Source organism: Calidris pugnax, unplaced genomic scaffold, assembly GCF_001431845.1.
Source record: "Calidris pugnax isolate Ruff unplaced genomic scaffold, ASM143184v1 scaffold91, whole genome shotgun sequence".
In the NCBI taxonomy this organism is placed as follows: Eukaryota; Metazoa; Chordata; class Aves; order Charadriiformes; family Scolopacidae; genus Calidris; species Calidris pugnax.
This window is the reverse complement of record NW_015090898.1, coordinates 1,062,183-1,075,201: the sequence shown is the minus strand read 5'-3', so window position 1 is coordinate 1,075,201 and position 13,019 is coordinate 1,062,183.

Here is a 13,019-nt window from a genome sequence, read left to right as displayed (position 1 = left end):
ATGGCTTCCCTGGCCGCGTCCCGGGCACCGAGGGGTGAGGGCAGGTGAAAGGAGAGGGAATGCAGAGCTCTGCACGCTGGTGGTTTCTTCATGGCTGAGTTTGTGGGTGCTGCTGTCTCAGCCTTCCCTCTCTGGCAGGACCCGCAGCAGGACGGCCAACAGTTTGCCCCCGTTCAGCGCCGCTGAGCACACGACCCATTGTGTGCACGTGTAAATACACATTTGTGCTCCTTGTTCCAAAACCCGATGACTTGTTCCTTTCCCGACGAGCCAGGGCTGACAATGCCAGGAAAACCTCCATCCCCCAGCTCTGTGTGACGGTGCCTGTTCGGAGGAAAGATCCCCAGAGAGGAGCTCGCAGCCGCTCCGTGCCCTGGAGCAGACGTGGTGTGGACAAGGAGCAGCCCCCGGACACAAAAAGAGGGGGAACCCCTGGGCTCTGCTCCCTCCCAGGGCCCAGCTCAGGCTGTTCCCAGCCCCAAGGAGCAGGGAGCAGCTCCCGTGGCTGGCGGAGCGGGGAGAGGGGGTGGCAGGGCCCCGGTGCTGGCTGGAGCCTGGCCCAAAGGCTCCCTTGGAGCCGGCTCCTTCTGAAGTGGGTCAAGTCCCTTCCCTGCACAAACACGGGCCCAAGTCCGGCACCACCAAAGTACACTGGAAGCTGGAGGCAGTCCTGGCCCCGGTACAGGCTCTTGGGACTTTGCCTTCTGCTGCCGGGGAGGCTGGGATTCCATGTCCTGACGGTGTGAGGCTCAGGGCGGGATGTGGGAAGTGGGATGGGGGTGGCTCGGCCCTGGGAAGTGGCTGCTGCCTCATCAAGGCAATGTCTGCACCCTCCTCCTGCCCCTGCCCCACCGGGATGCTCTGCCCACCCTGCCCACTCTGCTGGTCCCACTCCTCTGCCTCCTCCTCACCCACAGCCCCCCTAAAAGCCCCCCACATTCCCACTGGATCTGGGGGACGGTGCTGTCCATAGCAGTGAGCAGGGGGGAGACTGCTATGGAGGACAGAATATGCTCCCAGCCCCCGAGTCCTGCCTTCCAAGTCCGTGGTTACCAGGGATAAGTTTGCTTAAATACTGCGAAGAGTCTGTCAAAACCAGCTCTCGCGTCCGTGGTTGCCAGGGATAAGTTTGATTAAATACTGAAGAGTCTGTCAAAACCAGCTCTCACCAGCAAATTCAGTTCTGCTTCCTTCGTGTGCTCTCTGTGTTTGGTTCACGCAAGCCCTGGTGGCTGAGCTGTACAGGCAGGAGAAGTTGCACAAAGCAGTTTAATGACTCTGATGTGCAAGCCAGGACTTCTTCTTCACCCAGGCTGGTGCCCTGTGAAACGTCTTCTGACCCCCCTCCCTGCCAGCCCATGGCAGCAGCTCTCCGTCGCCAAAGAGCCGCCCAAAAAAATCCTTGCAACAACCACAATTACCATCTAAACAAATCCCAGACCTTCCATAAACAGAGAAGCGGGTTAAACGTGCCTAATAAGCTGCTCGTTCTGAATTATCATCCCTGCTCTAATAATAGCTGATAAGTTGGTCTTTTGTGGGACAACAAACATTTCTGTTATTCCCCAACCCAACTTCAGGATAAATAAAGGCAGCCCTTGTTTCTGAGCAGGAGGTCATGCTCCATCTTGGGATAAAGGCGCTGCTGCCCTTTCCCTGCTTTACAGGCTTAGAACAACAAAACCTATCGAGTGACACAAAAAGTCAGAGAAAATTAGAGCAGGAGCAGCGAAAGACAAGTCAAACACACTGGCATTACGCTCCCTTCACATGTGTGTTTAGCAGATAATTCGTTATCATCCCAGTCCAAAGTTAACCTGCTGTGGGAGAGTTGGCTGCAGCTGCAATGTTTCAGATTTCAGTGTTTCAGCTGAGCGCAAACAAAAAAAAAAAAAAAAAAAAAAAAAAAGCTATAGAAGCTTGTTTTTGATTAAACCTGTTGCTGCTGGGCACAAATACTTATTTTCTGGGTGGAAGTTCATTGGGGCACAAGCACCAACGATCATTAATCCCCGGTAAAGCACAGACTTTGTGCCCAGTGCAGCAGCTCTCGTGGGGCCGGACGATCTCTCCCAGGTTCCACTTCCCCATCCCGAAATGGAGGGACGAGGGAGGAGGAGGAAGACTCCAGGGTTTCCCGCTGCCCTGGGGCTCCGGGCAGTGGTCCCCATGGGCTGGGGTCTCCACGCTGGCTGGGTGGCCACCCTCCCCTCCCGGCATCGCTCCTGAGCCCCCCGTGCAGCCCCAGGTGCCCCAGCGCAGGAGCAGCTCCATCGTCTCATCTCCTCAAGCTGTGGGGCCGTGGCAGGAAGCTGCGGTCACGGCTGTTTTTCTGCCCTCCCTCGTCTGCTATTCTTACACACCTCGGGGGGCGAGACGTATTCCCGCTGCCGGAGACGGGATTCGCCTCTGGTTCGCCTGGGAAAAGTGGGCGCTGTGTGTCGGGGAGACGAGGGGGCGGAGTGGCTGGTGCAGGGTCTGGGAGACATTTGTCACGGGGCCAGCAGCAGCCACAGCCCTGATTCCAGGTCCCAGCAGCATCCCAGCCTCCAGCCTGCTCCAATTCCCAGCAGCATCCCAGCCTCCAGCCCCCTCCTGTCCCCAGTAGCATCCCAGCCTCCAGCCTGCTCCTGTCCCCAGCAGCATCCCAGCCTCCAGCCCCCTCCTGTCCCCAGTAGCATCCCAGCCTCCAGCCTGCTCCTGTCCCCAGCAGCATCCCAGCTACAGCCCCCATTCCCATCCCCAGCAGCATCCCAGCTACAGACCCCACTCCAATTCCCAGCAGCATCCCAGCCTCCAGCCCCCTCCCGTCCCCAGCAGCATCCCAGCTACAGATCCCACTCCCATCCCCAGCAGCACCCCAGCCTCCAGCCCCCTCTGCCTCCGCAGGACACCCTGACCGAGCTCCCTCGGGACACCTGGGGCTCAGCACTCCCAGGATGGGTATTTTGGGGGTCTCTCCACATCTGGGCTCTGCCAAAACCAGCTCACCAAGGGGAGCCCAGCACTGGGGGCACAGGCTGGCCAGCCAGCTCCATATGTCGGCCAGGCAATGCTGCATCGGGGCAACACCTCTACCCAGGGTCACCATCCCTGGGGTGAGACCCCAGCCCCAGTGCCCCAGGGGGCAGGAATGGCCACCCGCTGCCTGCTGAGGCCCCTCACACCCCCAGGGGCTCTGCACCACATTCCAGGCTCTTGTGTGCCTCAGATAGCCCCAGGTCCCAAATGGTCCTGGCCACCCTTGGGTGACAGCCCCCTCCTCTGCCGCTGGTCTCAGACCAAGGTTTGGCAGAGGGAGGTGCCAGGCAGGGCCCGATGTGTCACCGGCCACGGGCACGCCGGGGGCTGTGCGTGCACGTGGCTGTGTAATGCCGTAACAAGATTACCCTGCGACATGGTGACTGTGAAATAATCCACGGTATCATTCAGTAAATCCCGGGATCCAATTACCCTTCCACATGACATCCCTCCCCGGGCGCGGGGAGGCTGGGGGGCTGCAGCCCCAGCGCCCTGCCCCTCCGGCGCCCGCTCGCTCGGCTCCTCCGCTCCCCTGCGCCTCCGTGTCATTGAAGATTAGCAAAGTTTGTGTTACCCTGTGGGAGCCCCGACCCTCTGCCAGGCTCTGTTGTGTTTTCTCGCCCGGCTGCGTGCCCCCCCGGCTCCACGCTGACCTCCCTGCCCAGCCAGCCCTGTGCTCCCTCCCTGCCCCAGCAGCACCGCACCCAGTCGGGGGGATGTTGGGCTGGTCCAGTGGCAACTCAAGCATCCCTGGGATGGAGATGGAGCTGGACCAGCCGTCTGGGAGGCCTCGGGATGCAGGCGAGGTGCGCAGTGCCACCCTGTTGAACCCAGCCCCACAGAGCCCGGCACACACTGCGTCTCCCTCCGCAGCACAGTTGTTTGCAAACAGTTTTCCAGGGCATTTTCCTTGTCCCAGCAGCTGCTCCTTGCAGCCAGTGTATCCCTTTCTGTGAGAATAAAGCTCAAGGGCATGGGTACGCCAGCACTGCCGGCCCCGGCAGCGGTGCCAGGGCACGCTGGGTGCCCCGTGGCCGGTTCGGCGCGCTCAGCTGCCGGCGCCGCAGTCGCTCCTGGCCCTGGCAGGTGCTCAGACACCAGCTCTGCTGCCAAACCAGGCAGGGAGTGTGGCCAGCTGCAAATTTCGGCTTCGTTTTTGGAGCCTTTGAATCGCTGGCCAGCCGCCAGGTTTGTTATTTGTTAGTCTAAGTATTTTTATTTTTTTTTTTCCCAAGTGAATTTCGAGCTGGCGAGAGGAGCCGGGTAGAGAGAACTTGGCGGGGGGCCCTCGGCATCCTCCGTGCTGGGGGGAGCAGGAGGAGGGCAGGATGCTGCGGGGAGGGCCGCCCTGCCCGGAGACCCCAAGAGCAGCGCAGCGGGATGCGGTGGTGCCGGTGGAGCCTTCACATCAGGAAACCTGGAATTTCACCTCCGCTGCCGGGGGAATACAACTGAAACTCCCACGCCTGGTGGTCATGGACCAGCCTCTCCAGAGCAGAGTCGGCACCTCTGCAGACCCCTGATGCCATGCAGGGCTCCATGGGGCTCCAGAGGCTTGTGACCCCAGGCACGGACCCCCAGGGTGAGCGGGGGATTCGTAACACCCCTTTCTGCCTGAAAAACCCCCGGACCCCACACAAGCCAGTGGTGAGGCCATGCTGAGCCTGAGGTCTGTGTCCCAACCGGGTTGGCTCAGCTGGGAGATGGAGCCCAGAGAGGAGTCCCCCAGCCCCACACTCAGACCCCCAATGTTCGGCCGCCCCCCAGCACAGGGGGCTGCTCTGAGCTGCAGATTTGGGCTCGGGCTGTTTGAGCTCACCCAGCCCAGGGGTGAAAGGCACCCGGCCCCTGCTCCTGGCTGTGCAGCCACAGGGGCACGGGCAGAGCTCAGGGCACTTGGGCTCACTGGGGTGGCCCTGGGAGCTGCTGAGGAGCCACCACAGCCCCCAGGATCTGCCCCAGCCTCCAGCCTGTGCGAGAAGAGTCAGAGGGGATCAAGAAACCAAGAAAAATAGGGGCAATTTGCAGGGAAATAAATTGTGCTTCCACCTTGGAAACCTGAGTCTCAGGTCTGTTTCCCACCAGGGAAACAAAAGCTTTGGAAGGGAAGGGCCGGGCGGCTGCCTTGGAGGGCAGTAGATGTGGGGCAGGGAGCCGTGGGGCAGGCAGATGTGGGACCAGGGACAGGACCCCGGCCGGGAAGCAAGTGCCAGCAGGAGGGAGCCTGCTGGGCTCTGGCAGGAGCAGGGCGCAGGCGACTGGAGCGTGTCCTGTGGTCCTTCCCGCACTTCCCTGCTCCCCGCTGCCTTCCCTGCCATTGTTCACAGCCCCGGGGGTGAAGCACAGCATGGACACCAGCTGCCCTTCCTCCCTGCCCTTCCTCCCCAGCTCCACACACATCACCTTGCAGGCAATGCCCGTGCCCCACTGCCAGGGCATGTGTCACCAGCGACATGGGCCCAGGGCACCTTCTCCTCCTGCCTGCCCCACAGCCCAGCCGCTGTGGGGAACAGCATCCCAGGGGTGGCAGTGACCAGCACCTCACCAGGAGCCAGCATCAAGCCCCACACAGCCTGGGATGCTGATGGCAGCCAGAGACAAGGGGCTTCATCCACCCCCTGGTGCCCCCTTGGCCTCCCTGTGCAGGCGGATAAAGCCTCCGTGATCCCAGCCTCAGGCAGAGCCATTTCTGTCACATTACTTCATTTCCCTGAAAAGAATCATAGAATCATAGAATGGGCTAGGTTGGAAGAGACCCTTGGGATCATGGAGTCCAACCATCTCCCCTACTCTACAAAGTCCTCCCCTACACCATGTCCCTCAGCACTGCATCTAAACGGCCCTTAAACACAGCCAGGGATGGGGACTCCACCCCCTCCCTGGGCAGCCTGTTCCAATGCCCGACCACTCTCTCTGTGAAAAATTCTTTCCTAATGTTCAATCTAAACCTCCCCTGTTGGAGCTTGAAGCCATTCCCTCTCGTTCTGTCACTAATTACCTGTGAGAAGAGCCCAGCACCAACCTCTCTACAGTGTCCTTTCACGTAGTTGTAGAGAGTGATGAGGTCTCCCCTCAGCCTCCTCTTCCTCACACTAAACAGTCCCAACTCCCTCAGCCGCTCCTCATACGATTTGTTTTCCAGCCCCCTCACCAGCTTCGTTGCCCTCCTCTGCGCTCGCTCCAGCACCTCGAGATCTCTCTTGGATTGAGGTGCCCAAAACTGGACACAACACTCCAGGTGTGGCCTCCCCAGTGCTGAGTACAGGGGCACAATCACCTCCCTACTTCTGCTGGTCACACTATTTTTGATACAAGCCAGAATGCCATTGGCTTTCTTGGCCACCCGAAAGAGAGAGGAATTAATGACCTTCTTTGGGTGTTTGTTTTAGGCAGAGCCCTCCCTGCAAACCAGAGGCTCGTGCCCCGGGGGCCTCGTGCAGATAACGGTGTGGGAATGAGGAATGAGCTCCCCTGGTGAGGTGTAATTTGGGGAACTTGAATGGGGGCTCCAAAATTGGTTGCAAAGAAAGAGATTAAGATCAGTATTTGTCCCTTTTTTTTTCCTTTTTCCTTCCTACTGGAGCAAAAATATTCCTGTTTATTGCTACAAACCCTTCGGGGGGCTGTATGGTAAACTCCCAGTGGGAATGACTGTCTCAAGAGATCAGAGATCCCGAGAGCATCCCCTTGCCAAATTTACAGTTTCTGTTAGCTCTAATCAGCCTTGTTTATCTCTCCCTGCGGTGGTATTTGGGAAATGACCAATACAGGTCAAACGTGGGACAGTTCCCCCATTGTTATCAGATATCCCAAACCCTCAGGCCACACCAAACCCCTCACGGCGTGGACACCTTCCCATGCTCTCCGGGAGCTGGCTCTGGGCTCCTGCTGCTGCTTGGGCTTGGAAAGAGCTGCCACGCTCTGCCCCATCATCCCAGCCACAGCCCAGCTCCCGTAGCCACTGGCCACCAGCCCGATCCCACTCAGCAGAGCCATGCGACCCCCCAGCCCCGTCCCCCCCAACCTCCGGCCCTGCCTGCTCCCGGAGCGGGGAAGGCCCCGATGCCTGTGCTCTCACATCCTCCCCACACTGTATATTCTTCCTAGGGAAATAAAGCATCACTGTCCTATTAATTATGTGAGTTACGGAGCAATATTTTTCCCAGAGTCACCTACTGGTTCACAGATTCGTTTTCCAGGCAGCTCAGCCAGTAGCCTGGCAACACGGTGACCTTATGCTCCGCTCAGCTTTGAGCGTTATATTAGCCACACTGGACTCTCTCCACCGCTCCATATTGCTGAGCCCCTCATTAGTACAATTAATAAGCCGCTTCTGTCAATTCAATCAAATGCCAGGCTCGACAGCAGGAGAAAGCTTTGGCAGATCAAGTAGGGGAGATTCTGGGTAGCACTGGGAAATTGCAGGAAACCTTTCATCTCCCCCAAGGAGCTGAACAAGAATGGAATTGTGGGATTGGGATTCTCTCAGGTCATGTTTATTTATCGCCGGCTCGTTAGTATAATAAATCAGGTCCCCTGTCACTTTGAATGAAGTCATAGGTTTGCTGGAAGGAACTTGGCAGAACACCTTGATATTATTAGTGATGGTGTGGACAAAGCCTGATGGAAGGCGATGCCCTGGTCCGGGGTGGGCAGCACCCTCACTCGCCCCCGCGCATCCCATCGGCTGGTGGCCACCACGGTCATCCCAGGGCAGTGCCCGGGGACCGGGATGGTGCCAGGACACACCGTGGGGCACAGCGAGGGACATCCCAGGTACCCAGCAGCCACGGGAAGGGATGCTTCTCCCTGCTCCTGCTGCGGGAGGCATCGGTGGTGGGGACATCCCTGTCCCAGCCCTGCTCTCCTCCTCCGCCTGCGCCTGTTGCCGGAGCAAAGCACCGGGCGGGCACGTGGATCAGGTACATGTGAGGGCACTTTGCCTTTCACACCTCCTGCCTCCTCCTGCCAGACTTTGCCCTGGCTCTGACGTCTGCCTGCTCTTTGGATCCCGCACCGGCTCCGGAGGTCCCGGAGGTGCTGGGCAGGACGCGGCCGGGGCTGGGGGCAGCAGCAGCAAAAGCTGCACTTTCTGAACGTGGTCAGTCCCTGCATCCTCTGAGCAGGACATGCAGCAGCAAGGGACCAGGTGGTGGCTTTGCAGAGCCTTCAGTGTGTCAACTCCCCCTGAAGCGGGCACCCCAGAGTGGTTGGGGTGCTCTGCTGGAGATGCTGGGGAGGTCGTGGTCTCCGTACCTGGATCCGGTGTTTTTCCCCCGTGGGGAGATTCCCACCCTGCTGCTGGGCACGGTGCTGGGTGGCAACGAGGAAGAGCTGTGACTGGTCTGGCATAGTCTGAGTGCCCCAAATAGAGCAACGCCACAGGTGTGTGTCCCAAAAACGTTCCTAAAATAAACCTCCCCAGGAAATCCTTTGATCTGATCTGATGATGAAAACATAAATCTGAATAAAGTGAGATTTTCTTAAAAGATTCATTTCCATTTAGTTTCAATATAACTTAAAGGTTATCAAATAGCAGCTCAGTTTATCACAGTATTTGGTCTCAGTTCCACAGACTCTGACCCGGGCCTGAACACGGAAATGCAGGGTCACCGACTCAGCATCAGGAGCCTTCCCCAGGGCCAATCTGAATAAAGTGAGATTTTCTTAAAAGATTCATTTCCATTTAGTTTCAATATAACTTAAAGGTTATCAAATAGCAGCTCAGTTTATCACAGTATTTGGTCTCAGTTCCACAGACTCTGACCCGGGCCTGAACACGGAAATGCAGGGTCACCGACTCAGTGGCAGGAGCCTTCCCCAGGGCAACCTGTCCCCATCCCTGTCCCCATCCCTGTCCCTGTCCCCATCCCTGTCCCCCTGACACGGTGAGGGCCTGGGAAGCGCCCGGGGCTGTGCTCCTGCTCATTAGCTCTCTTGACTCCAGTTGACCCATAAATGCCGAAGGAAACAAACACCAGCCGGGGGAAGGGGGGGGAGAGGAAGGGCTGTAGGTGTTGGCCACACGTCTGCAGAGCCAAGCCAGACCCGGCTGAAGATGCTATTGTGTTGCAGTGATTTCCCAGGAAAAACAGGCCTGGAGATCTCCTTACTGTTCCTGGGAAGCACTCGGTGACCGGGAGGGTGTGGATTCGGGGCGGGGGCAGCACGAAGGCTGTGTGGGTGTCTGAGGCTTTTGCTGTGACTCTGATGATGCTGTGAATGACACCACGAGCAGACACGATGGCAGAACCACGGCTCTGGGCTGTGCTGTGGTGGCACAGGACGAGGCACCGGTGCCCCGCTCCGGCACGCACACCATGGGAGCACCGACGGCGCTGAGGCTCAAGCTCCGGCTCCCGGCCAAGCAGCGGGTGTTCCCGAGGACGTGCCAGGGCTGTGCACACACTCGAGTTGCTCACGCAGGCACGGCACGTCAGCGGCTGCGGGGTTGTGTTCCTGCAGCCACCCAACCAGCTGGACCTGGGGCCAGTGGGGTGGCCCTTAGTTGGACCTGCGAGCCCTGGCCAGGCCCATGGATGCCATTCTCCAGACTCTGCCACCCCTTCGAAGGGCTGTTTGCAGGCAGGGCAGCTGTGGGGAGGTGGGCACCCAGCTCCTGGAGTGGGTGTGTAGCAGAACACTGCATCCCAGGGATGCTCGGGCACACAGCCGTGCCGCCAGCCCCCAGCCCTCACCCCTTCCTGCCAGCCAAGCAGTGTCCTGGACATGGGGGACACAGGGCCCACAGCCAGGGTCACCCATTTGCGTCCTCCCCCTCGGGGGTGGGAGGGTGCAGCTGCCCTGGGAAGGGGCTGGAGGAGAGGGGGCCATTCCACCAAGCCCCCAGCTGGAGCCTGGACCATCCTCACTCCTCAAGCATCCCTGCGCCATCAGGAGGGAGGGTCTGTGGATGAGGGCATCCTCCCCCACAGTGCCTGGCCTCTGCGAGGCTTCTCCAGCAAATCACTTGCATCTTTCACATCTTTTGCAAAGTCCGGCCTAAATAAACCTCTGTCTGAGCACCCTCTGGATCCCCAGTCACTGCCCACCGTCCGTGTAGCAGCATGGCAGGCCATCTGGGGACACAATGTCCTCCCTCTCCTGCGCTGCAGGGAACCCTGCTACATCCTCCATCCCTGGAAAAGCCAGTAAATGCCCCCTCCCTCCTTATCTTCCCTTTAGCAGCGGGGGTCTTGGCATCTCCTTAGCCCCCGTTTCCTCTCCCAGCTCTAGTTGACAAAGCGGCCGAGGGAGAACAATGGGGCCAAGAGCAGCAGAGGGACAGCCTGCCCCTTCCTCTGCCCGCCCGCTCACCTTCCCGGGCACAGCCAGGGGCACCCAAGGCCCCTGGGACCCCCGGCACGGCCAGCGAGGTGGTGGCACGGGGGTGAAGCCAGGTCAGGCTGACCACACAGAGGAAGCACAGCCTGGGCAGAGTGGTGCTGTATGGAATGAGGCATCCCACAGCTCCCTGCCTGCCCCTGACGTTGGTGGGAGCCATCCCAGTGAGGAGGGGGGGGACACAGAGGTTCCTCTGTGCTGGTGAGGAGCCCCCAGAGCCAGGAGAAGAGGGGTGAGGGGGTGACAGAGGCAGATGTGGGAGAAGGGGCTGGTTGTGGGGGGGAGAGAGGTTTTTGTAGTGAATTGTCTGACACCAGACTCAAGGAGGAGGGTGTCAAAGAAAGAGCTCATCCCAGCCCGAGCCCGTTACAGACCCCCCCGGGTTCCTCTCTGCAGGGGCACGGTCCCTCTTGCCCCCCAGCTCCGCCGCCCCCGGGGGCCGCGAGGAGGGAGAGGGGTTGGGGGGTCGGGACCCCAGCACCCCCGACGACACCGGCACCCCCCGACACCCCCGGCCCGGGGCAGCCGGGGTTTGCCCAGCCCCCGGGACCCGCCGCTTCTCCTCCGCCGGGGCTCGTGTGCCATCCAGCGGCGGAGCCCGGCCCCGGTGCGGGCTCGGTGCCGGGAGGAGGGAGCCGTGCGGGGCTGGAGCCCCGGAGCCTCTCCCCGGGGGGGGGAATCACAGAATCTTCTAGGTTGGAAGGGACCTTAAAGATCATCTTGTCCAACCGTCAACCTAATTTTGACAAAAATAGACACCTGCACAACAAACAAGGAGCATCATCACTAAACCAGACCTCCCAGCACTACATCAACCCGGCTTTTGAACACCTCCAGGGATGGGGCCTCAACCACCTCCCTGGGCAGCCCATTCCAATGCCTGAGAACCCTTTCAGTGAAAAAAATTTTCCTAATATCCAGCCTGAACCTCCCCTGGTGTAACTTGAGGCCATTTCCTCTCATCCTGTCGCCTGGGACTTGAGAATAGAGACCGACCCCCACCTCTCTACACCCTCCTTTCAGTGAGGCCTCACCAGTGCCCAGCACAGGGGGACAATCACCTCTTGGGCCCTACTCCCCACGCTGTTCCTGACACAGGCCAGGATGCTGTTGGCTTTCTTGGCCACCTGGGCACACTGCTGGCTCCTGTTCAGCCGACAGTCGACCAACACCCCCAGGTCCTTTTCTGCCAGGCAGCTCCAGCCACTCTGCCCCCAGCCTGGAGCACTGTATGGGGTTGTTGTGACCCAAGGGCAGGACCTGGCACAGCTTGACGGGTGGACACAGTGCTTAGTGACGTGGTTCAGTGATGTGGTTTTTTGTTTTTGTCAGAGTTCGGTTGATGGTTGGAGTAAATAATCTGAAAAGTCCCTTCCAACCCAGACAATCCTATGATTCTATGAAAGCCCTGCTCTCCCGGGGGGCTGCCCACCCCAGCGGCCTTGGCTGGTACAAAGGTGGGCACCATGCTCCTCACCACAGCCCTTGGGGCTGGTGGCAAACCCAGCCCTCCCAGATGGCGTGGGGGTGCCGGAGGCTCCATCCTAAGAGAAAACATCCCCCCTTGCCCTGGGGTTGGGATGTGTGGCTCAGCAGTGCCCGCCAGCAGGACGAGCCGGGGCTGGTGCTCGCAGTGCTGGGCCAGTCCCAGCCTCCCTGGGCACCCGCAGCATGGCTGGGCCACGGCCAGGTCCTGCTGCTGGTGCCTCTGGCTGTGTGGGGCAGGTCTGCTCTCCCAGTGCCCCGGCCAAAGGAGCCACACACATCCCAGCTTCTCAGAGCAGCTCAGGACACGGCTTCTTCTGCAGTCAGACACTGGTGGCTTTTGGGGGGACATTCCCATGGAGAGAGTGGGACCGGGCCACCCTCCTGCTGCTGCTGGAGGGCACGTTGGCATCCGTGCCAACCAGCCCGAGCTCTGTGAGGGAACAGGGGCACCTCGGAGATGTTGCCAGTGCAGGAAAATGCTGCCCGTGTCAGGGTGGCCGCTGGCAGGGCTGTCCCCCCCTGCCCAGGACCCCGAGCAGGCTCCTGGAGCTCAATTAGGAGCATCTGCTCAGACAAAGTCCAGGGCCCGGCTCAGGTCTCTCCCACAATGGTTCCCACTGCAATTTGCATTTATAAGAGTATTGCCATGGCAGCAGAAATTTGCATATTAATAGAAGCCAGTCCTAATTGTTGAGCTGCTCCTAATGTCTGGGAGCAGAAAGGAGCCTGCTGTGTTTTACCGAGCTGCGAGTGTCCCTGCTGGAGGCCCTGTCTTCCCAGCCAAGCTCCTCTCCCCTCTCCCTGCTGCTCCCTGTGCCAGCCCCAGGCTGCTCTGGCTCCCCACAGTCACCTACAGTGTCATTTTCATAGAATCATAGAATCATAGAATGGTCTAGGTTGGAAGAGACCCTTGGGATCATCGAGTCCAACCATCTACCCTACTCTACAAAGTCCTCCCCTACAGAATCACAGAATCACAGAATCTTCTAGGTTGGAAGGGACCTTAAAGATCATCTTGTCCAACCGTCAACCTAATTTTGACAAAAATAGACACCCACACAACAAACAAGGAACATCATCACTAAACCATACCTCCCAGCACTACATCAACCCATCTTTTGAACACCTCCAGGGATGGGGCCTCAACCACCTCCCTGGGCAGCCCA